At 43.1% G+C, this 25,219-nt stretch overlaps 1 protein-coding gene across 7 annotated transcripts in view; it reads right to left on the bottom strand.

The window, feature by feature from the left end:
- MAST4 (microtubule associated serine/threonine kinase family member 4) overlaps positions 1-25,219 on the bottom strand; it is a 618,779-nt gene that overhangs the window by 510,648 nt on the left and 82,912 nt on the right. The gene's annotated exons all lie outside the window — the stretch shown is intronic.

The raw sequence follows: 25,219 nt of genomic DNA on the forward strand, positions 1-25,219 counted from the left end.
ATATCTTAACTATTGGCAAAGTTTTCCAATAAGCAATATTCTTCTGCTTGTGTGCCTTTTTTGGCTTATAAAATTCCAATAGGCTGCCCAATTTTAACAAGTTCTAATAAGATTAGCACAAGTCATTTATGTGTATCATATCACAATCTAAGGCTTAGAGGATTTTACCAAGATTAAAGACAACCTGAACACTAAAGAAGAGACAGGACAAAAATGTGTATGGGATTAGAATGGAGAGTGATAAACTATCAGAATTTCCCATTTTGAAACAGCAACAGACATATTTTTATCAAATATCTCGGTGCTAAGAAACACAAAAGTAATATAATTCTGCTTTTAAACTACAATTTATATTCTCTCTGCTCCCAATAAAGCAAGCACAGAAGTATCAGTTTTCATTCAACATTCTAATACTACATGGAAAGAAGGGAGGGAAATGGCTGTAAGGCCAACAAGTTTAAAATGAAACAAGGCTACCACTAACACCAAAAATGACTGCAAACAGCGTCCATGCAGCATCTATCATATTCCAGTTTCACAACCACAGCTGCACTGCCAATTGATTTCTTCATACAATAATATGTGTTGAACTCCTACCAGAAGACCAGCACTATGGACGGAGTGGTCACCAAGGCTAAGCACCTTCAGGACTCCTGCTCAAATAGCAACGGATGACTATCAGCAGGGGACATGGGTCCTCTGAAGACAAGAAGTAGGATAACATGCTCAGGAATGCCAGGGCCTGGGGTGGGGGATGGATGTCCCGATTCAGCTAGGGCAATCAGAACAATTTCCTAAGAAAGTCAGTATTTGAGAATTAAATGAAGAGAAGACACAACCACAGCATCTAAGGTAGACAGCACTTAAGAGAAGAAACAAGAGTAATTTCAGAGACTGAGATGAGAACTCAGTATTAATGAGGGAAGAATAACAGCCATTGTGGTTGAAGAGACCTTGCTGGGTTGGGGCACGGGGGTGGGGATGGGGGCAGAGTGAGAGAAGGGGCCGGATCACTCAGGGCTGCCTGGAAGTGGCAAAAAGAAATTGGGCTTTATCCTGAGTGCACTGACATGTCACTGCAGCAGATTTTAAGCAGAGGAGTGATATGACTCATGCTTTGAACAAGATATGTTTTAAACAAGATACAAGCTAATAAATGGAGGATGGACTGTAGGAAGGAGAAGCCAAAGATGGAACATTTGTAATATACAAGAATTCAAGTGAGGAAAAGGTGGTGTCCTAGAGATCAAGGGTAGTGACACTGGAGGAGATGACAAGGAGGCAGTTTAAAGGCAGAGACCACAGAATGTGCAGAGCTTGGATTGCAGGTTTAAAGAACATGGGGAAATGAAGAGCCATTCACATTTTGGGGGATGGGGGCTGAAGGTACATGGTGGTGCTACTTTTGAGAAGAGAAACCAAGAACTCTATCTTGTGCTTATTAATTAGTAGATTTCCAGGTGGAGACACCAGGAAGACGGTTGAATTATGAATCTGGACCTCACGGGAGACATCAGGACAGGAAACACCACCTCACAGGTGTGTGCACAATCAAGGAATTAGCTAGGTCACTTAAAGCAAATGTCTGTTGGAGAAGGAAATGGCAACTCACCCCAGTGTTCTTGCCTGGAGAATCCCAGGGACGGGAAAGCCTGGTGGGCTGCCGTCTCTGGGGTCGCAGAGTCGGATACGACTGAGCGACTTAGCAGCAGATGGAGAAGAGAGTCAAGGACAAAGCTCTAAACTATTTCAGCCCTTGCAGATGATCCAAAGAGGAGGTCCCTGTAAAACAGAGAAGAAAAACCAAGAGTACATGCGGTTCCAATAGACAAACGAAGAGGGGTGGGTGGACAGGGATAGACAATGCAATGGAGGTTAAAAAGTTAGAGGAGAGAGAAGGGAAGGTGATGTGACATGGTCATCTCAGGGAATGGGAACAGCAGCGAGAGGCCTAGCGGAGCCAAGGTCAGCCAATGGGCTTGGTTGTGTGACTGTCTCCGGAATACTCAGCTAGAGGTGCTGAGGGAGAAGATGCTTGGATTCTGCAAAGTCAGAGCTGTGTTAAGGCCAGTTCACTGGGGAAGACAGAGAGAGGGGCAAGGGACTGGTGAGAGCCCAGACTATACACTCTATGTTCGGAAGGAAGCCAGGCCGTGAGAGGGCTGATGGGCTGCAAAACAGGAGGGGCAGTGAACTGGAGACTCCCAAGCGAAAATGAGGGTGTAGCTATGCTAAAGGATAGGAAGTGGTGGTGTTCAGATAATGAAACATTTGAAATTCAGATTTTGGAGATGGTATATTGTTGGTTGTTGCCTTGGCCTAGGATACCAGTTTTTAAACACTTTGGTTTCAGGGTACCTTTGAACTCTTGAAAGTTATTAAGTATCATATCTATTACAAATTATTGTGGTTATACCTGTTAATAGTTACCACAATAGTAATTAAAACAGACATTTAAAAACACTAATTCATGGTGTTTTTTCCCTGAGAGTCCTGTGTTAAATACTCAGTGCTTCCACTGCCAGTTACTGGGCTCAATCCGTCTTCGGGGAACTAAGATCCCGCAGGGCACAGGGTATGACCAAAAGAGAAAAAATAAAAATTAAATTAAAAAATACTAATTCATTTTAAACTAAATCCACTACATGTAAACATAAATACTAATCCTATAAACAAATAACTGTGTTTTCAAAATACAATGGAAATCTATTTGCAAATCTCTAATATAAAAAGAAGAAAGTTGCATTCCCATATCTGATTCTTCATTCAGTCTACTGCAATATATTATCTTGGTTGAAGTATATAAAGAAAATTTGACCTTGCACAGATATATGTAGTTGAAAAAGGGAGAAATATTATAATAGCTTTGCAGATAATTGGGAATATTATTCCTTAATATTACACACTAAGCCTCAACAAGTGTTAATCTCTTAAAGGTTAGTTACGATAGTAATATGAAACCATATTAATGTACGGTTCAGACTCTATAACTTACACACATTGGTCTATCATGCACTTTGGTCCAAATTGCATTTCGAATGGACAGATCTTACGGATCTTTTATCCATGCAGAATTTTGTTAAGTCATGTTTTAGTCACTTGGAAAGTACAGCTTCCTTACATTACACAGATTAAAAAAAAAAAAAAAAAGATACATCAGAAAAGTCTTTAAAGTATCCAAGAAGTCTTCAATCTCAGGATGGTAGATAAGTTTTCCAATATTCTAATTTTCACTTGAAGACTTAAATTTATCATAGGTAACAAATACAATCAGTTATTTTCCTGAAGAGGCAAGCTGACTTCTGTCAAGAAAATGTCTGCCAAATAACCAAGTCATGCTTTCAAACAAAAATGGTGTTCCATGGAGGAAAAAAAGTGACCAGTTCACCCTACAAATCAAACAATCACTCAAGTGCCTTTCCTTGAGACAGCCACCATACTTCACTCTGCAGAGATGTTTCACACTACTTCCCATTCCAGCACACGGAATAATAAAAAGAAGTGCTCTAAAGGGCTGAGATATAATACAATTAATAGTATTTTACTGTTCCATCAATAACATTCCTAAGTGCAACTGGCATTATTTACTGCAAGTAAGAGGGAAGAAAAAAGTAACAGCTTATACCATTTGGTGTGAAGGTGCTAGAATTTTTACCATTGCTTTTGCCCACAGATGATGCAGACATCAACACAGCAAAAATAATATCTTAGTAGTAGTATGAAAACTGTGACTGTGCAGACCTTTGAAAATGTCCAGTGGACCCCAAGAAGTCCACAGACCATGGGTCAAGAACTATTACGCCAGGGTATGGCCATGAACATGTGTGCATGGCTGAACTCGGAGAGAGAAGAAGGAGTTGGACTGAGAAAGCCAAAGACCTGAGAGACCCAAATGTTGACTTGACCATCATATGGGTGCTGATGTTACTGAGAAAGACAGGAGCATTAAGGGAAAGGGGGAAAAAAGGAGCAGATGACACGAATGAACAGGTGAGTCTAGGGAGACACAAAAGCCTGTAGGGGCTGCTAAAGCCTGATGACAGATGCTTCAAACAAGTGCAGATTTTGTAAGGAGAAAGAAGGAACAATAGCTTGGAAGTGGCATCAGCCACAGTGAGAGTACTTCCCAGCTTCCAAGTTCTGAGCAGGTAAGGGAAAAGGACCACTGGCTGCCATAAACCAGTGAGACGGTAGGCCCTTGGCACACCTTCACCAGCTTCTCTTACCTATGCCATGGGTCTCAGTTCCAAACCTTATAGTCACCTGAGGAGCTTTGAAAAAACAACCAAGCTTAGGGCTCCACACCAAGAAATTCAAATACAAGAAGTCTGGGGTGGACTCTGGGCAACTTACTCTTTCATTGACTCCCTGATGATTCTGATGCTTAGTCCACGTTGAAAGCCATTGGCAGGTGGTAGAAATGCCATTTGAACTTACTCTCACCTCTAAAAAGCCTCTATTCCAGCCAACTTAAAGAGCTTGAGCTTTCCCCCAAGTACGTGCACACATCATCTCCTTTACCTAAAATATTCTATCCCTACCTATGTAAGCCTTATGCATACCTTCAGAGTTGGAGCAAAACCATTCCCTTGTTTATAGCTTTTTTGTAATCATCGCAATCTTGAAGGCCTCCTACCCTCCACTGTACTTGCTGGCCTGTTTCTCTTTCCATAGTTACACACGCATGTGTTACTGTGCTATCTCTAAATATGCTACGGTCCCATCTGGAGTGAAGGCCCCTGGTGAGTTGGGGCTGTATTTTAGGAGATTTCATAGCTACTAGCACTGTGTTTTACAATCATGGGCATATAAAATACATGATCTAAAAATCACATTTTGCTCATACTCTGACTGTGGCAAGTGGATTTCTTTCATAATCTTGTGGCAAAGCGAAAATAAAACAGACATTTGGTAGTTCAGATATTCCCTGAAATTAGGGTGTTCCTCAAAGGGTTTCACTGAAATTAGGGTATTCCTCAAAGGGTTTCACTTATTAAAACAATGTGAAAATGAATAATAAAGCCTTTATTTTATAACTTTCATTTCCCTGTAAAATATTCACACATTTTAAAATATTTTAATCTTGGATTGCTTTAAAATGTATTTCAATTGTAAAATTATATTACAGGCATCAACATTTGTAAAACTCTTACACTTCATATGATTGCAATATTGATCTTTAAAGACTGTTGAAAGCTATGCAAAGCACAGGATGTGAGATATCAGTAAGGAGGTACCATGGGAGGCTAGCTGCTACCTCCCAACAGAGGACCTTCTAACTTTCAGTCCCAAGAACATGTTCAATGGGGCAAGAGACTTACTACTCCCCAGGAAAAAAATCTTGTGAAATCTTGTAACCTTTACACTGTCATGGCTTGTTTGGGAGCTTTCTTAATCCAGTGAAAAACGATACAGTCAAGCTTCACCAAAAAAAAAAAAAAATTCTGTATTCATGTAAGCTAAAGATTTTCATTTTTCAGTTTTTTTTACAAGACTAATACCACCCCTTTCGTTTTTCTTCTTACCTGCCAGACAGTGACCTATTTCAAAGCATATTGAGAAACTTACTGCAGAACAGTTGGGGAATCAAAAAATGAAGAATGAAATGCAAACGAGTTGATTAATTATCTTCTAGCAAAATAGTTTAATGAGCCCACTACCTGGAAGCAGTCAGTAAAAGACCCACTTGAATGTTCTGGTGGTGAACAGCTATTGCCTCTAATATACTAAAAAAAGAAAACCACCTTCAGGGATGGAAGAGGAACATGAGCTGTTCTGCAAGCTGGGTCTAGCTCATGTGATTTAAGGACAGCTCTAAAGTAAGGCCAGGGGCTTCCCTGGTGTCTCAGGGGCAAAGAATTTACCTGCCAATGCAGGAGACATGAGTTTGATCCCTGAGTCAGGAAGATCCTCTGGAGAAGGAAATGGCAACCCACTACAGTATTCTTGCCCGGAAATTCCATGGACAGAGGAGACTGGCAGGTCCCAGTCCACAGTGTCCCAAAGAGTCGGACACGACTTAGTGACTAAACAACAACAAAATAAGACCAAGCAAGACCCAATCAAAGAGGGGTGGACTTGATCGAAGGATGAATATAAGCACAAAAGCATTTATATAGGAAAAAGAGGATGTGAAAAAGTAATAAGAGGAAGAAGTGTGCCTGAATCTCTGATCCAATCACAGTTAAGTTAGAATTAAGGCTGAATTTTCTTTTAATTCCTTGCAAAGTTTTTTTTTTTTTTTTTTTTTATTGGTGGAATTGAACTCTCAAGAAAGAGAGAAGGAAAAGCACCTTTTGTATAACTTATCAGAGGTTGGAGTCTAACAAGCAATTATCTTTCAAGGCTACACAAAAATAAATCAGACTCTCACTAGGGATATCCTATGTATGTCCTTGAACTCCTATCATAATTTATAGACACACACATAGTTCCTCCCTCAGTGTAGTCAAAATAAAATTGGGTACCACTAATTAATTGCACATTATTAATAAAGCCATAATCTTGGACATGAACGATCATTACCATAAACAACTAAAAGATGGCCATTATCTAGATCATTTTCTATGTAGTCTTTTGTTATTATCACCCGCCTACTCTAAAAAAGGTTTTACTCAATTTAATGTTCACACATAAAAATGGCCTTAATATTTTATATTTCTGTGGCTTTGGCAAGAAGCCTAGGGAAATTAAGCCACTTGGAAAAACCAGTAATTTAGAATTAAACCATCTTAACCAATAGTACAGAAAAGTAATGATTTCTCAAAAAAGATTTCTCCAGCAAAGGGATATGAAATTCCCTGTTTTTGTCCCAAGGAAATTTATCTTATTGATTCAACATTTCTTAGCATATACGTGGGAAGAGGAAATCAATTCTATTTTAATGCTTGACAACAGTAATAATTGCAGTCTCCCCTTTACCAGGTTTTGGTACCTTAGGCAAGTTGTTAACTTGGCTTACTACCTTACTGTCACTCTAAAAGAGTTACCTGGAGAATAAAATAAAATTAGGCAATACTATGTCACTTAACAGAGTGGACTCAGTAACAGTCACACAATAAGCATGTTGAAATGAAAGTGCCCGTTTCTTATTTACCACCTAAACTGAAAGCGGCTGTCAATATTCAAGTTCACAATGTCCCACAGGCTTCATAATGCTGGAGAGAGCAGCCACCCTTCATAAAGGCATCATCTGCAGAATCACCAGTGGACACATTCACACTTCCAGAACTACAGGAATAAGGTCATTAGAGGCAACAACTTCACCAGCAGTTCTATGGCTCTGGTGCCCCTCAAATTCACCTCTTCCAATTGTCAACAGCGCTAGATAAAAAGTTCTTTAACTTTCTTCTCTGAAAATTCACACAAGTACACAAAGAAGGCGCATAAAGGGTCAACTGCTTGAATGAAGTGATCATAACTGAGGTAAGAGAAGGGAAGAACCAGATGTCTTTCAGAACATTCTAGTATTTCAAGAAAAGGGAGTTTGAAGATTTTCTGAAAATTAACAGCTAATGACCTATGAAGTTTTAGTTCAAGACTGGAAAGCAATAACTAGAAGAAAACTAAAGCAAATACTAACCCCAGACAATGAAAACAAACACACAATTCCTCATGTGGTTACCAAAATATGAAAACCTTCTTCCCATACATACTTATAAACTAGCAGCCCTAAGTATATTATACTGACAAAATATTCCAAAGCTTTTCAAATTTTCCTTCCTTCATTACTTAACACTGAGATTAGCAATCCCATGAAGCACTCAAGGTGGGTATCATGGCTCTCTAAAAACGAAGAAACTGAGACATTAAAAGCTAAATAGTTTGTCCAAGGCCACAAGTCCAGTTAGTGAGGGGACAGGAATAGAGTTTCCAGCTGGAATCAAGATTGCTGGGAGAAATATCAATAACCTCAGATATGCAGATGACAACACCCTTATGGCAGAAAGTGAAGAAGAACTAAACAGCCTCTTGATGAAAGTGAAAGAGAAGAGTGAAAAAGTTGGCTTAAAGCTCAACATTCAGAAAACTAAGATCATGGCATCTGGTCCCATCACTTCATGGCAAATAGATGGGGAAACAGTGTCAGACTTTATTTTGGGGGGCTCCAAAATCACTGCAGATGGTGACTGCAGCCATGAAATTAAAAGACGCTTACTCCTTGGAAGGAAAGTTATGACCAACCTAGATAGCATATTAAAAAGCAGAGACATTACTCTGCCAACAAAGGTCCGTCTAGTCAAGGCTATGGTTTTTCCAGTGACCATGTATGGATGTGAGAGTTGGACTATAAAGAAAGCTGAGCACTGAAGAATTGATGCTTTTGAACTGTGGTGTTGGAGAAGACTCTTGAGAGTCCCTTGGACTGCAAGGAGATCCAACCAGTCCATTCTAAAGGAGATCAGTCCTGGGTGTTCATTGGAGGAACTGATGTTGAAGCTGAAACTCCAATACTTTGGCCACATGATGCAAACAGCTGACTCATTAGAAAAGACCCCGATGCTGGGAAAGACTGAGGGCAGGAGGAGAAGGGGGTGACAGAGGATGAGATGGTTGGATGGCATCACCGACTCGATGGACATGGGTTTGGGTGGACTCCGGGAGTTGGTGATGGACAGGGAGGCCTGGTGTGCTGCGGTTTATGTGGGTCACAAAGAGTCGGACACGACTGAGCAACTGAACTGAACTGAATTGAAATCAGAGCTATTCCTTCACCCCACATAGGTTAATTATTGCTGATGAGACGAATGTGACTGCAAGGACTAAAAAGTTTCCACATCACATGCCTATAATGCACTTAAAGCTTTGCAACAGAGGAGGCCTATTCCAGGTGTACCCAAGTCACATGAGAAAACCAAAACCCAAATGATCTACGTTACTACTCAGTAGAATGTAGAAAATTTGACATTCTATTGCCCTCTTGTAACACTTATGCTTTCCGTAGGGACAGTACTACACAATGTATGATACTACCAGCTCCCGTCCATTTTAATTAGTGTCAGAATATAAAGTAAACTAATCAGAAACTAAGGTTACCTAGTCACCGGAAATGTTATTCATCAACTTTAGGGACAAAGAGCCAAAGCTAACCAGCACATACTGACAAGGCTTAGAATTTACAACAATTTGGAAGCCATTGGATTTTAAGATCAAGGTAGACCAAATAAGCAGTAAGTGGGCTACCCAGGTGGCGCTAATGGTAAAGAATCCATCTGTCAATGCAGGAAACATAAAGAGATGTGAGTTCAGTCTCTGGGTGGGGAAGATCCCCTGGAGGAGGGCATGCAACCTACTTCAGTCTTCTTGCCTGGAGAATCCCCATGGACAGAGTCTGGTGGGCTACAGTCCATAGGGTCACAAAGAGTCGGACATGGCTGAAGTAACTTAGCACGCACTGGGTTGAACTTTCTCAGGAAGGATGGGGCGGAGGTAGGTTTAGAAAGGAAAGTAGAGAGAAAGAGTACCCTCTGAGAAGGGAAAGTCAATTGTCAGGAGAAAAGTCAATATCCAGGAAGCAGAAGAGTATAGAGTGGTCACTAGGGATTCAGTAGATGTGAGTACTCCAAGAAGACCCATTTCCTCCTCTCCTTGAGACTGAAGAAATCCTGATCAGGGTCCAAAACAGATCCAATCTGGCCCTGGAATCTCTTCTAAGTGCTCACTAGCTGTTTCAGGGGAGACCCAAGATAAAATGATAACGCAGCATGGGATCAGATAGCCTGAAGAAAAGAATACTAAGTAGCAATTAATGGTCTCCATGAATATGAAGAATTTTTACAGAGATCAAAGTAACCAACTGTTTTCATTTTCACTAAAGCTTAAATTGCAAAAAGAGAAAGTGTTTAAGCAGAGCAGTTACTGACACTTAAGACACTGTTACTAGGAGACCCTCAAATCCTTCTTTAACATTTTTTTTTCTCCAAGGATAGAATAAAATGCCTGAAATAAAGTGTCTGAAATGCCTGGAAGAAGTCCTTTTGTGATTCTGTTCTGATGAGGAGAATATCATTTTACAGGATAAATTTGCATGTAAGCCTTTTAAACCACATTTTCCCCCAAATGCTCCTGGTATATCCCTGGTCCCCACATACCAGAAGGGCTGCCTGGCCTTAATGGTCAGTTTTGGTCTAAGAAAGTTCCTTCCCCATCTCTCCCCACCTATCCCCTATCCTAGCTAAAAGTTCAGAACATCACCCTCATTCCCATTCCGTGAAATCACTGAACACTGAATGGGAATAATTTTTCTGTAAGTTAACCTTATTCAATATAGCAGTCATGCTTCCTCTTTGTCTCATTCCAGAAGTACTAGAAAAGATACCATTCTATTTAATACCCATCTAAGAGAGTCTGGGGAAGGCTGGTTCTTTTCTTGCCCAAGGAAATAGAGTAAGGTATTAAAAGTCAGCCCCTTTTCATCCTTTTCCTCACTAGAGCACAGGTCACCCCTATAGGTTCAACCTCTGTGAAATTCAGCTCTACTAAAGGGCACCTGTGGGAACCAGCCTGGCCAGAAAGGCTTGGCACATCCAAACTTGGTCTGTAACTATGAACAGAACTGCTTCCAGATAGTGCTTCAAGAGGTATGATTGCCAGAACATTCCTAAGGTTACTTCATACCTATTTGAGTGGGCATGTCAAAGCTGCTGGCACCCTTACCAAAGTGCCCTGGCACACCTATGTTGGACAGTATAGATCACTCACCCTGATCTACTTGGCATGGGTGTGCTCGAAGGTAGAAGCGCCTGATTCTAGTGGGAATGGTGCTAAGATAAATCTGAAGCTACCATGACCTTACATTGAGAGTGAATCATGCTGTACGGATGTTCAAACATCTGGTAAACCAAAGGCTTACTTGACAGTGGAAAAGTTTGACAACGGTCATGGATCTAAGTTTTGGATGTAGGGACAGTTCAACTATTTATGCAGCATTATCACAAGCTAATGTTCCGTGCCACATGTATGCACCTGGAGAATTACTGCATCATGTTCAAATACAACAGAAAATAACTGAATTTAGGACCAATGTCTTTTTAAAAATCAATTTTCTCCTTTAAAAAAAAAGAAATCAGCTGCTGGAAAACAAAGTTATGAAACCAGTTTCAGGTAGGCAATTGAAGTTAGGATTTCCACCCAATCCACTAAAAAAAAAAATGGTTTGGTTTTTTTTTAAAGGAAGAACATTCTTTGCACACTTGACTTTCAGCTTTCCAAACAACAGCCAATTCAAAACCCCTTGAAATAAAAAGTCTAAAGTAAGGTTCAAATATTAATGTAATGGCTATGCTTTTACAATGTAAATTTTGTATAAATGCTTTCCATGCATAAGGTACCAAATTAAGTATTTGACAATACCAAAAGTGTATGTGCTATAATTCCTGCCCACAGACGTCACACACTCTTACAAGGGGAAGAGGGGGTGGGGAATGGGGAGGAAGGGGGAGAAGTTGAGAAATGAAGTGAGGAGAAATTGGAACCCAGAAAGTAATTTTTTTCAAGAGCATAAAAATGTAAGGGTGAGAGTAGGGAAGAAGCACAGGGAAAGAGCTGATTATGGGCTAGGGAGGAAGTAATCCAATTCAAAGCATATAATCGGAATTTTGATATTGTGAAATATGCTGCTTTTAAGCCTCATTCTGGCAGAGGAGCTAATGAAGGAACTGTCCTAGTAGGGGACAGCTGAGAAAGACAAAGAGGAGCCCTTCCTTTAAATCTCATTAAAATAGTCTTACTTCCATGACAGATTTTTTTTATCTAATTTTCAAATCTCCAAATTAGGAAATTCAAATCTTCAGATTGCTTACTTAGAACAAGACATTTCTATAAAACCACCATATACAGCTATAATAAAAACATAATAACAATAGTGGGAGTAATAACTACTAATGGCTGTTATTTGTTGAATGCAGATTATTAGGCCAGATACTATTTAAGTACTGAAATATATTAACTCAGTTAATCCTATAAGCACAGTCTGAGGTTAAGGAATGTTATTATCCCCATTTTACTGATAAAGAAACTAAGGTATAGAGAGGTTACTACCATCCTAAATCACAGAACTACTGTCAGGGCTGAGACTTTAACCTAGATGGTCTGACTCTAGTGCCCACATTTCTAATCCCTATGCTCTGATGGAATTTATTGCCACACTTTCCTCTAAAGCAAACTCCAGTAGGAAATACATCCTCTTTCTGTAGTCACGCACACAGAGAGAAGACCTCTCTCCTACACATGGTTCCTGAAACAAAGGACAAAATTATGGTGAATCTACTCGTTTCTATGAAATACATAGTTAACTCAATGACTACCATTCTGAGGAGACTTTATCCTTCTATATCTACTCTCTTATTAATGATTTCTTTTAGAAACAAAATTCTCTAGAGAGGAAGAAAAGCCAAATGATCAACTATGTTTGTCTCTATTGAAACAACCTTTGCTGACAAAGGTTTGTATAGTGAAAACTATGGTTTTTCCAGTGGTCATGTATGGTTGTGAGAGCAGGATCATAAAGAAGCCTGAGCGCCAAAGATTGATGCTTTTGAACTGTGGTGTTGGAGAAGACTCTTGAGGGTCCCTTGAACTGCAAGGGGATCAAACCAGTCAATCCTAAAGGAAATCAGTCCTGAATATTCATTGGAAGGACTGATGCTGAAGCTGAAACTCCAATACATTGGCTACCTGATGCAAAGAGCCAACTCACTGGAAAAGACTCTAATGCTGGGAAAGGTTGGAAGTAAAAGGAGAAGGAGGGGTGGCAGAGGGTGAGATGGTTGGATGGCATCACAAACTCCATGGACATGAATTTGAGCAAAATCCGGGAGACAGTAGAGGACAGAGAAGCCTGGCGTTCTGCAGTCCAGGGGGTCACAAAGAGCTGGACATGACTTACTGACTGAAAAGCAACAACAACTAGCCTGACTAATTAGACATGTGACTGGCAACTAGCTCTTCAGGCAATTTTTTGTCACTAACTTTTAGCCAAATGTATGTATAAAAAGACACATGCACTTATACCCACACCCACATTCACAGATATACACCCGAATATATATGAATATTTATATATACATACATATAAAACAAATGCCTTCCAGGACAATTTATGCACCCGATTTCCAAACACATTTAATTGAACCTACGGTTGCTTCAGATGAAGTTTCTACTTAATTGGTAACTGCGTGTGAATTATTAACTAGTGCTCTTGGAGAACAGAACATAAAAAGGAAAAGGGGAAAAGAGCTTCTAGTACATCTAGAAGATTCAAGAAATGACTACACATTTCCTCAGTGGTTATACAATAGACTTCCCATTTCTCCAGGTTCGCTGTCAGCTTCAAGTGCTGTGGGCACACTGGCCTGCACGGCCAGGCAGGAAAAGGGTCACTCAAATGTGTGCCCTATTTGGAAGGCAAGATGTTGAAACAGGCTCTGCGGAACAAGCACTGCTTCGGCTTTCATCTTAAGTGTGGAATGGAACCCACGGATCTCCTTTACACATCCACTCGCCCTACTGTGCCGTTTAAATTAAGCTCCCATATTAGTACCTAAAACAGTGAGGCCTTCTCTCCAAAATCTAAGACATTAGGCTGAAAAACACATAAGACTTGTATGCCAATACTGTAATTCCTAAGGTATAGTACCTGTCTTCCCAACTCAAGCCCTCACACTCCACTCTCTCTGAGCATGCTTGGATTCTAGGTCCACATGAACACCAGTTTCTACATCTTATGTCAGCCCCCCTTCCACTGCTAAGGGGAACACTAATATTTAACCTTGACCCACTGGTTATCTCAAAGCTAAAAAAGGGAGCTGGATGATGTGTCTCAGGGGTCTAGTTTATCTGGGGCAAACCAAATCTCAGTCTTAGGTCATCTTCTGAGGACAAACAACATTTAATGACTCCCCAAAGTAGTCATTTATGGATGTGAGAGTTGGACTATAAGGAAACCTGAGCGTAAAAGAATTGATGCTTTTGAAAGTCTCTCAAGAGACTCTTGAGAGTCCCTTGGATTGCAAGGAAATCCAACCAGTCCATCCTAAAGGAAATCAGTCCTGAATATTCATTGGAAGGACTGATACTGAAGCTGAAACTCCAATACTTTGGCCACCTGATGTGAAGAACTGACTCAGTGGAAAAGACCCTGATGCTGGGAAAGATTGAAGGCAGGAGGAGAAGGGGAAGACAGAGGATGAGATGGTTGAATGGCATCACCAACTCAATGGACATGAGTTTGAGTAAGCTCCGGGAGTTGGTGATGGACAGGGAAGCCTGTAGTGCTGCAGTCCATGGGGTCACAAAGAGTCAGACATGACCGAACAACTTAACTGAACTGAAACAGGCCTTGGAACATTAATGTTGACCAGGGAAATCTGCTCCAGAGGTGCTGGAGTGCCAGCTAAGTCAGCTTTGGGACATTCTTTCATTACTTTAAGTGGTCCTTCAGCCCTGATCCTAACTGGTAGACTTGAAGACTGGTCAACTTAGAGAACAGCGGTTTGAAGACAGATGTCTACTCCATCAGGTCAGACACTAGATCTAGGTTACTGTGGGAAATGCTATTACATGTACCTTTTATATGCAGGTGGTCAGCAGCCAGCAGAACTCGTCGAATGGTCCAAAGAAACAAAATAACTGCAGGACAGGGGCATCCTGTCAGTTCCCGTGTTGATGAGGGTACCTTGCTTCAGTCTACATGATGCCAAAGGGCTAATATCCATAGCTAGAGCTGAGGCTGAATTAAGGTGTTTAATCTTTTACTGCTAAGTCACTTCAGTCGTGTACGACTCTGTGCAACCCCAGAGATGACAGCCCATCAGGCTCCCCCATCCCTGGGATTCTCCAGGCAGGAACACTGGAGTGGGTTGCCATTTCCTTCTCCAATGCATGAAAGTAAAAAGTAAAAGGGAAGTTGTTCAGTCGTGTCTGACTCTTAGCAACCCCATGGACTGCAGCCTACCAGGCTCCTCCATCCATGGGATTTTCCAGGCAAGAGTACTGGAGTGGGGTGCGTTTGCCTTCTCCATAAATGGCAGCCAAAATGATGTTGACAAGGCCCTGGAGAAAAAGGAGCTTGTGCTGTATAGGATAGTGAGGGAGCTGCTCTTCAATCAGAAGGAAGTGAATACCCATTTCTAAAACTCAGGGTCTTACCTTCTAACAGAGGTGAGCCTGGGGGCTGGGCCTCACCTAGGGGGTACTTCTTTCTATTCCTTTCCCATCTTTCATTCCATCTGTAGCTCCTCAATACCACCAGCCAAGGGAACAGCCAAAAAACAGTGCAGAAAACAACAGAAAAACAAAGGTCAACTTTTGTGGAAGAAACGCTCAGATGATTTTCTAGCTTACATATGCAATGATTTGTCCCACACCCCCTTCACCTCTTCGGATAAGTAGGTTATTACCAATGGCATTCTCCCTCTCAGGCAATAAAAACAATATGTAACATTTATCCCCTCACTCCTGTGCCAGGCACTGTACTGAATGCTATTATGTATTATCTAATTTAACAGTCTAAAGAGATAGGCCCCACGATTGTCCTCTTTGCCCAGATGCAATGCTGTCAAACAACAGATCTAGAATTCAAACCAGTCACGACTCTAGAGCCCTAACTAAACTGAACCCAGCTTTATTTTTAGCGTATCTCTTGGTACAATTTCCTGCTCTCAGCGTCAGCACTGACACAGCATCTTTCAGGTGTGAAAACTTTTAGTGTCTAGGTGATTCCTCACACTGCCCTTTGGGGTCTCACAAGCATATGAAGGCACTTAAGGAACTATAACTGAGATTACTGACAATGCTGATGAAATTCACCTCCATGCCCCCAGAATTTAGGCATCAAGCACTTAAGGCCAGGTGTGCCTGACACATTCGAATCCATTTCTGGGCTGTGGGTCTATCCATGACTGGCTCTTGGCTCTGCTTCCTTATGTCCACAGGAAGTGATAGCAGACCCTCCAACAAGACCACTTCATACAGGTCAGGGAACGAGTGTGTTGATGATCTAAAATAAAGTCTGGATGTCTGTGTACACATTAAAGCAGTTAAAATACACACAAACACACTAGACTGCCCAGCCGTCCTCTCCTCTTGTCTACTCCCAAGTTACCTGTAACCTTAACCAATGATCCATCACCTTTATCCAACCCCCAGAATGATCCTATAATGAGGAGTTTATGATGGTAAAGCTATTTGGCGGTGTGGGGACTGGAGGAGAATGCTAGTTAAGAGAAGAGGTGCGCAGGACGGTGGTGACAATTGAAGGCAAGTTTGTTGTCACGTCATGAATAGGCAATTCGAGAGAAGACAAAGGACGACAGACACACAGGTGGGTCAGCACTCAGCAGCCGCACAGTCGCCACCACAGACTGTCCCAAAGCTACCCACACCTTCCCAGAAATTCCCTCTTGTCAGCCAAGCCACGCCCTTTAGCATGAGAAGAAGAAATATAAAGCAATTAGGGCTAAGGAGGCATGTTCACAATTAAGCTTGCGGTTGAACAAGGGAAGGATGGGGCCAAAGCTAAACCAGTAGGGTCTCCTCCAGCAGTGTTCACACGTCTGGGGGGTCAGTCGCCCAGGATGTCTGTTCCAAATGCAGGTAGCTGAGACCCACCCCGCCTGGATGCTGATGCAGTCCTGGAGCGGGGCCCCGGAATCTGCCTCCTCCATGGGCCCCAGGGCACCTGAGGCAGGTGCCTGGGCCACACTGGGTCAAATGCTGACTTGGCCATCTCCACCCAGAACCTGGAAGAGTGCTTCTGGATAAAGAGCTGGAGGCCTGGGCTCAACTCCCACCTTTTGTTGCTCAGGAGTGTCAGGACCCGGGCAAAGTTATCTGATGTCTCTGGATGTCTTTTTCTGTCAAATATGGAGAATGGAAATGATCTCTCAGGCTCCTTTCTAGCTCTGAAATACCGTGACTGTGAAAAGTGTGTGTGACAACAAGCCTGGTAGCCTGACACATTTTTGCTTCCTGAACTCTCCAAGTTAGCACCTTCGGTGTGCACAGGGATGGACCTGGGTGTGAGGGGTGATACCAGACTGGATTTGCGAGCATCGCTGTTCAAACCACGTAGAGTTGAACACGTGCTCTGCCACAGTCTCTCTTGTGACCAAAGGCACATGTCCTGTGACTGGGAGGTCAGAGGTGCAGGTGACACGGAAGGGTGTCAACGACCGACCAGATGCGAGGGAGGCCTGCCCAGCCCCTTGGGCTCTTCAGATGGAGCATCTTGCTCCCATGTGTGTATGCGCTCCAAGTCAAGGGACCGCTGCTCTCAAGAAGACTAATCCCATGCCTGCCCAGGGGAAAGGCCATCACTGCAGTCCTTCCAGGGGGAGATGTGGGGGAAGAATGGCACCCGAGGGATGGAGGGAGACCTCGGTGTCGCTTCAGCACAGGCACACCTGCACCAAGAGCTTTTCTCCCCCGAGAAGAACAGCGCTTGTTCACTCTTCTCTGGGAAACCACAGCTTGTTTGTTCAGTAAACAAAGCATCTGAATTAATAGGGGATCTAAAGAAGCTGGGGGGAAAGGCCTTGCCCTAAAATAAGATCTGTGGGCAGTGCAGACACTGAGCACACAGCTGGGCTGGCACTCTCATTCCTCTTTAATTACTAAGGGCAGGGGCCCAGCAGCAGGGACGGAGGGGACTGTCCACGAGGACAGGAGGGACCCTGAAGGGGGATGAACGACAGCACAGAGACAGGCCTTGTAACTGCCGCCTGGCTCTTCCCTTATTTCCTTCTCAGACAACCAAATAAATTAGATTACCAGCCAGTGAATCCTATAAAGAAAAAAAAAAAAGTCCATGGAACTCTGCCTTGATCTGGTGTCTCTTTCCAGTATGAAAGGAGCCAGGAACTAAAAAATTGAAAGAGACCCAGGTTCACAAAGTGTATTTCCAGCCATTCCCGGCTCAACCTTCAATCTAGGAGCAGCATTTCAAGTGGAGGCCACAGACCGGATGTTAACAGTAAAGCCAGGCTCTGCTACGGATATCACATTCTCCTTCATTCTTCAGGGTGAACAAGATCAGCCTTTATCCAAAGGGGGAAAGCAGGAGTTAGTTACACTCATGGAGTTTGTAAATTCATGTGCTAAAGAACAATACTATTTGAGTAATAGCAACTGTAACATGAAGAAAAAAGTCTACACCGAGCTTCAGTTCAGTTGCTCAGTCGTGTCCGACTCCTTGCGACCCAATGGACTGCAGCACGCCAGGCTTCCCTGTGCATCACCAACTCTCAGCGATTCAGAATATGGGCTTTGGAGGATGACAACTGGACAGGTGAAAGCCATGTGACAGTCCTGCACAGAGCGCAGTGGAGAGTGTGCATGCTCAAAAGTGCCACTCCAACACAGGGGAAAGCTTGCAACCCACCGAGAAGCCCACAGCTTTCATCTCATTGTTGTCCAGCCACTCAGTCATGTCTGACTCTTTGTGACCCCATGGACTGCAGCACACCAGGCTTCCCTGTCCTCCACTATCTCCTGGAGTTTGCTCTAACTCATGTCCTTTGAGTGAGTGATGCCATCCAACCATCTCATCCTCTGTTGCCCCTTTCTCCTCCTGTCCTCAATCTTTCCCAGCATCAGGGTCTTTTCCAATGAGTTCGCTCTTCGCATCAGGTGGCCAAAGTACTGGAGTTTCAGCTTCAGCATCAGTCCTTCCAATGAATATTCAGGACTGATCTTCTTTAGGATGGGCTGGTTGGATCTCCTTGTAGTCCAGGGGACTCTTTAGAACTGTTATAATGGTGTAGCTCTGTGTGCTTTTCATACAGCACAGTTGCTCTAGGAGTACCAAGTTTATCAAGTTTAAGCAGAAAGCAAGAAAGAGGGCTAGAAGGTTATGGCAGCTGGGAAGAAAAAAATTTCACCAGGCCCCGTCTTTTGTGGGGTCTACACACAGGGCTCCTAAGTGGCTTCTCTCCTCTGTTAGGGAACCAGAGACAGCAAACACCACACACAGAAGAGGCTTGGGGCCCATGCCTGCCACCAGCACAGCTGCCACCGCGGTGCTTCTGAAACAGCCTTCTGAACACAGAGTGCCCTTGAGTTCTGCCAGAAAGGGAGGGCTTGTCCGCACAGCCACATCCGGTCATCACCACATCTGGTCAATTCTATCTCCGAAATACAACTTGGATCTGCCGCCTCCTGACCAACCCCCTTGGCAGCTTTAATCCCTGCCCTATCTCCCCTCTGAACTACCACCATATCCCGTCTACCTCGAGTCTCACATCACCGTCATCTGTTGCCACTGTCACAGGAATCTTTCCAAAATCTAACCAGATAAAGCACTCGCCAGCTCTCTATTTTTCAAATGCTCTCAATTTTCACAACAGAGGGTTCTCAGACTCTGTGGGACTTCACATTTGGATAAACCTGGCCCCACCTTGAGAGAATCCTAGCTGATGGGGTAGCTGGGTCCAGGAATGTACCTTTTCAGCACGTTCACCAGGTGATGGAGAGCTGGCCATGTTTACCTTCAGAGGAGCTTTCATTGCCCCAGAACAATACATGAAGAGAGAGGTTAGAGATTGGGAAGAGAAATGCCCGAGGAGTGAGTCCAGGGATCAGCACAGACTTTTACAGCGTGGTTTCTCATGACTGTGCATTTCCAACTTGGGGATCCTTTACAAGGCTGTAATTTTCAAATCGTGCTGCAGGCTAACTACTTTTATGCTAATCTCTCAATAAATACCACTGCTGAAGACACAAACACTGGCTGGCATCATAAAGGCCAAAAATCTGGAAAACATCATTTTTTCAACTTTTAACTTCCACTCTGGGGCCAGGCCCTAGAACGTGCCTCAGTTGCAATAATGAATGCAAGAGGTACTCAATAAATGTCCACCGAGGTGCATGGCAATCGATGCAGCCTACAGTGTACAAAGCCCGAAAAGCTGCTCCTCCACTAAATGACCTTCCAAAAGGAGATGTTCCAGGAACAAACTCTTTAGCCCAATTCCCAATACTGGATGATGAATCAATATGTAATTTTCTTGACAGAATCATTATTTTGCAACTTGTTTATATTTTTTAAAGTATGAAAGAGACTGCTCGAAGTCTCTGGCAAGTTAAACTCCCATAACAATTACTTTTAGAATTTACTTCATCAGCCAGGCAATTCTAACATACTGACATCTGAAGGATGAAAATAAGTTTAAAGGAAACACCTTTAATGGGAAACCACGAGCCCCCTAAAGGGTGGCCACTCGGGCTATGGCAGCCTGATGCCAATTAAGAAAAACGTCCTTCTCAGCAAGTGCTCAGTTGATTGGTTTATGAGCTCATCTTCTCAAATCAAATATTGATCATCTCACGTAGCTCCCTTTTATAAGAACTTCCCTTCCAGCTTTATGATAAATTAGTATTCCCAGGTCTGAAAGTTACTCTGAATCTTATGCTAACCTCGTACAGATATTAAAAAATGTTCAATAGCCTTGTGAGGAGAGCTTTAGGGGAATTTCTACCATCAGGCAACTTTAAAACCTGTGACAGCAGTGTTTGCAAATATGCTAGTGAAATGTTTGAAACGGACCCATGACCTAGCTGGTCACAATGAGTGGTCACAAGCATTGGGCAATTTATGACACTTCCCTTCAAGGTGGACTCACCTAGCTCTTGGTATTAGAAACCCCTGTTTTTTCTGGCTGCACTGGGCCTCGGTTGCTGTGTGTGGAAGCTTCCTTTAGTTACAATAAGCAGGAGCTACTCTCTGTCGCAGTACATGGGCTCTTAGGGGCATGGACTTCAATAGCGGCTCCTTAGCATGTGAAATCTTTCTGGACCAGGGACTGAACCCGTGACCCCTGCACCAGCAGGCAGATTCTTAACCACTGGCCCACCAGAGAAGTCCCTAGAAATCCACATCTTCAAGCCTGAGATCCACTGGCTTCAGCTTCACCTCTATGGTCACACCACCTACCCCTGCTTCCGGATGCCTGCCTGTATGTGCAGGCAGCGGCCACACTCCCCAGGTCTCCAGGGGAACAACTCACCCCTTAACTGCCCCTCACACGCCATGATTTTATATCCCTTTGCATTCCTGTCACTCTCTGCCCCCCAAAAAGCATTCTTAATTGTGGCCAGAATCAACGAATACCTCATATGTCACAGGATCCCAGGAAAGTAACAAGGAAATCCCTCCCTTGTGATGGACACTTTATTTTCACAAACACTGTAAGATCACCTTAAGAGTTTTGTCTGTTTTTTTAAAAAAGACGTCAAACTATTGACTCACACAGGCTTCCATTCAACTGGGATGTTCAAGGAACTTCCACTTGTGATGCTGTAAAGTGCTAACTTCTTTATTCAACACATAAACACTGCTGGTTTTTCAAATATCAGAATAAGACATAGTATCTATTCCCTATGAAATTTCATCCCGTTAGAGTCAGCTCTTTGTTCCAATGTACTCACTATATCCATTCCCACTTAACTTCAAAAGGGGGTCTCATGCGCACCCCCTGATGTTCTCAGCCAAGTCGTGAAAAAGCCTGGACACCCGCTCCAGAGATGCCTCAAGGCATCACTCACATTACCCAACAATCTCTGAGGTCAGATGTCCCATCAGTTATGACTTGTACATGAAGCGCTGGGCTGGTGGGGGAGTTTAGAAAGATCTTTCTAAAATTCAGAATAACCATCTTTGTGCCACTGTAACTGAAGCATCCCAACAAAAAGGAGTTTTATTTGTTCTGAATGGCCCATAGTTAACCTTGCTGGTTCCCAAAGGTGATCTCTGTTCCATGACTACTGTAGTGACCACATACCATCCCTGAAAGTGAAGTTGCTCAGTCATGTCCGACTCTTCACAACCCCATGGACTCTAGCCTACCACACTCCTCGGTCCATGGGATTTTCCATGCAAGAGTGCTGGAGTGGGTTGCCATTTCCTTCTCCAGAGGATCTTCCCGACCCATGGATCGAACCTGGGTCTCCCGCATTATAGGCAGACACTTTACCGTCTGAGCCGTGGTGGCTCAGATACACCATCCCTGAATGCTCTCCAATTTTTGGACACTCTTCCTACACGCAAGGGTTCTGTTAGTGAGGGAGACTTGGTGGGGATGAGGGAGCCTCAGTACAAAGGAAGCTAAATACACACATCCCCTGCCAGAACACAGGTAGTTCGAGCTCAGCAAACTGCTGTGCCTAACTGGGACTCTGAGTTTGCAGGGAATGGCTCAAAAAAAAGCCAGGGCAATTCACAACGCATGCTGGTGGCAGACTCAAGAGCCCAAGCAGGCAGCAATGAATGTCTAAAAGCAGGGCCAGTGAGAGTTTTCTGACAACTTTCCCTCAGCATAAGCTGACTGCTTTAACTCTCTGGCTTCCTTAGTGTCTGGTATTTCCTGAGACTGGTTGTCTCGTGCTCCCATCAAGATATCTAATATCCCTCTAATAAGACCCATCTCTATTTAAGTTAATCAGAGTTAGACTCTGCTGTTTACAACCAAGGACTGTTAACAGTATCACAGTCAATCAGGCTAGAACACTGCCCATTGTCTACACCAACATGCAATCCACCTCTTATCTCCTTTAGAAAGCAGACAACACCATCTCCACTTCTGGCGCTGTTCTCACCCTAGGAGTTCTGAAGGTTGGGTCCGCTGTAAGTTCAGCAATTTCATCCATACATTTTTCTCAGTGCTATGCTATGCTATGCTAAGTCACTTCAGTCGTGTCCGACTCTATGTGACCCCATAGATGGCAGCCACCAGGCTCCCCCATCCCTGGGATTCTCCAGGCAAGAACACTGGAGTGGGTTGCCATTTCCTTCTCCAATGCATGAAAGTGAAAAGTGAACGTGAAGTCGCTCAGTTGTGTCCGACTCTTAGCGACCCCATGGACTGCAGCCCACCAGGCTCCTCCATCCATGGGATTTTCCAGGCAAAAGTACTGGAGTGGGGTGCCATTGCCTTCTCCGTGCACTGGGATGCAACTCATCCAAAACAAAGGCTCTGAACTCATTTAGACGGAAAGGTGCTCTTTGTCCAGTCTTTTCACTCATCTTAGGTTTCTAAGTGAAAACCCTCTTCCCAAGGTTTGTTCCTACCATTCCTAATCAGCTTCTCTGTCATCTATCCAGAACTCCCAGAAATACTCTCATTATCTCTGTGACTGCCCATGAGGGCAAAGCAAGCAAGGGGTTAACCTATGGGTGTAGTGTTCAAAAGGAAGCCAGGCACTCTCCCCCAAACTATTACCTATTACCTTTCTCCTTCTCTCAAAAGGTTAGTCATTACACTTTGTCCCCAGCACAAGTCAATAAAAGAATTTTATTCCCAAGTCACACTTCCCAAGGTTAGACTATAAAAATTCCCACATCACATAGTCATTCTTATTTTAAGGGAACATCAAATGCTATGATTCGATGGCTAGGCACATTCTTGTGAAACTTTAATTTCACATTATAGATCTAAGTTCTTTTCTGGGGAACAAAGCTGAGATTAACAGATTTTCCATAACATGACTTTTCAGATTTTGTGAAATCTAGGAAGCCTTATACTACATAATGCTGTTTTTAAATGTTTACCTAAACATAAAAATGCAAAGTACAATTTCATTTAGATGACCAGTTTGTTATGTTAACAAAAGTTAAAGGCTCAAAAGCCATTAAAGAAACTAAACATTTCAACTATTTCAGTGAAGTTGAAACTGGTCTGTCAACAGAGTAGTTAAAAAATCTAGACTATTAAGAGTTCAAATAGATAAAATACAGCAATTTATGTTTCGGAAAGGCAAAGTAAAAATGATGTTCCTTCAAAATTAAGACACAATACCTACTTTCAGATAAATATAACACCAAGAAATGAGCCAGGTTAGTGGCCTAGGAATCTATAAATACAAACAACAAAAACACTGACTATGATATCATCAAAATTTAAAATTTCTGTATAGAGGATACACGAATGAAGTCAATAAATACCTGAGGATTGTAGGGAGATATAATTTTATACGTATACAACTGTACAGATAATTCGTTTCTACAATCAGGTATATAAAAACCTTGACAAATTGACAAAAGAAAGATACCTTCATTAGAAAAACAAGGGTGTGAGCAAGCAATCTGCTGAAAAGAAAACTACACATTAAAAAATACGTAGTTGATGACATGCTCAAACACACTGGTAATCAGAGAAAAACTATGAGAACAAGGAGTTACTACTTGACACCATTCAAGATGGCAAATATCAGCAAAGTGCATAAGTGCTAAGACACTTCAGTTGTATCTGACTCTGTGCAACCCTACGGATGGTAGCCCACCAGGCTCCTCTGTCCATGGGATTCTCCAAGTAAGAATACTGGAGTGGGTTCCCGTGCCCTCCTCCAAGGGATCTTTCCAACACAGGGATCGAACCTGTGTTTCTGACGTCTCCTGCACTGGCAGGCAGTTTCTTCATCACTAGTGGCCACCAGCGGGCAATGCCTAGTGCAGGCAGGTATGCGGGGAAAGGGGAAAAGCTCACAGAAAAGCACCTGGGTGACCACTAGAGGGCGCACTCAGGCACTGGGGATGTAAAACCATGTATCTGAGTACCCTGTGACCCAACAGCTCTGCTCCTGTGTGAAGGTCCCCGAAAGTGCTCTCACAGAATCAGAAAGTCAAAGCCACTCAGTCGTGTCCAGCTCTTTGCGACCCCGTGGACTATGGGAATCCTCCAGGCCAGGATACTGGAATGGGTAGCCTTTCCTTCTCCAGGGGATCTTCCCAACCCAGGGATCGAACCCAGGTCTCCCACATTGCAGGTGGATTCTTTACCAGCTGAGCCACCAGGGAAGCCCAAGAATACTGGCGTGGGTAGCCTATCCCTTCTCCAGTGAATCTTCCCAACCCAGGAATCGAACCGGGGTCTCCTGCACTGCAGGTGGATTCCTTACCAACTGAGCCACCAGGGAAGCCCTACAGAACCAGAGGCAGCATCAACAGGAATGCTCACTGGAGAGTCATTTGTGTTATCCCCTCTCCCTGGGGCCTAGGAGAGGCTGCACTCTGATAAAAGTGGCCCCTTACCCTGACAGAGCTTGCATTGCTGATGAGTGAAACTCTCCCAGGGTAAAATCAGCAAACAGGTAATTAGGTGTGAGGGGATGTCCATGGCTCATGAAATGAGACCTGTGAAGTGACCGCCACACCACTGTGGGGTTACACATGCTGGATGATCAGGAGGCAGCCTAAGTGCCAACCAATGACAAAGTGGAGAACTAAATG

The sequence above is a fragment of the Bos indicus genome, chromosome 20, assembly GCF_029378745.1.
Source record: "Bos indicus isolate NIAB-ARS_2022 breed Sahiwal x Tharparkar chromosome 20, NIAB-ARS_B.indTharparkar_mat_pri_1.0, whole genome shotgun sequence".
Classification (NCBI taxonomy): domain Eukaryota; kingdom Metazoa; phylum Chordata; class Mammalia; order Artiodactyla; family Bovidae; genus Bos; species Bos indicus.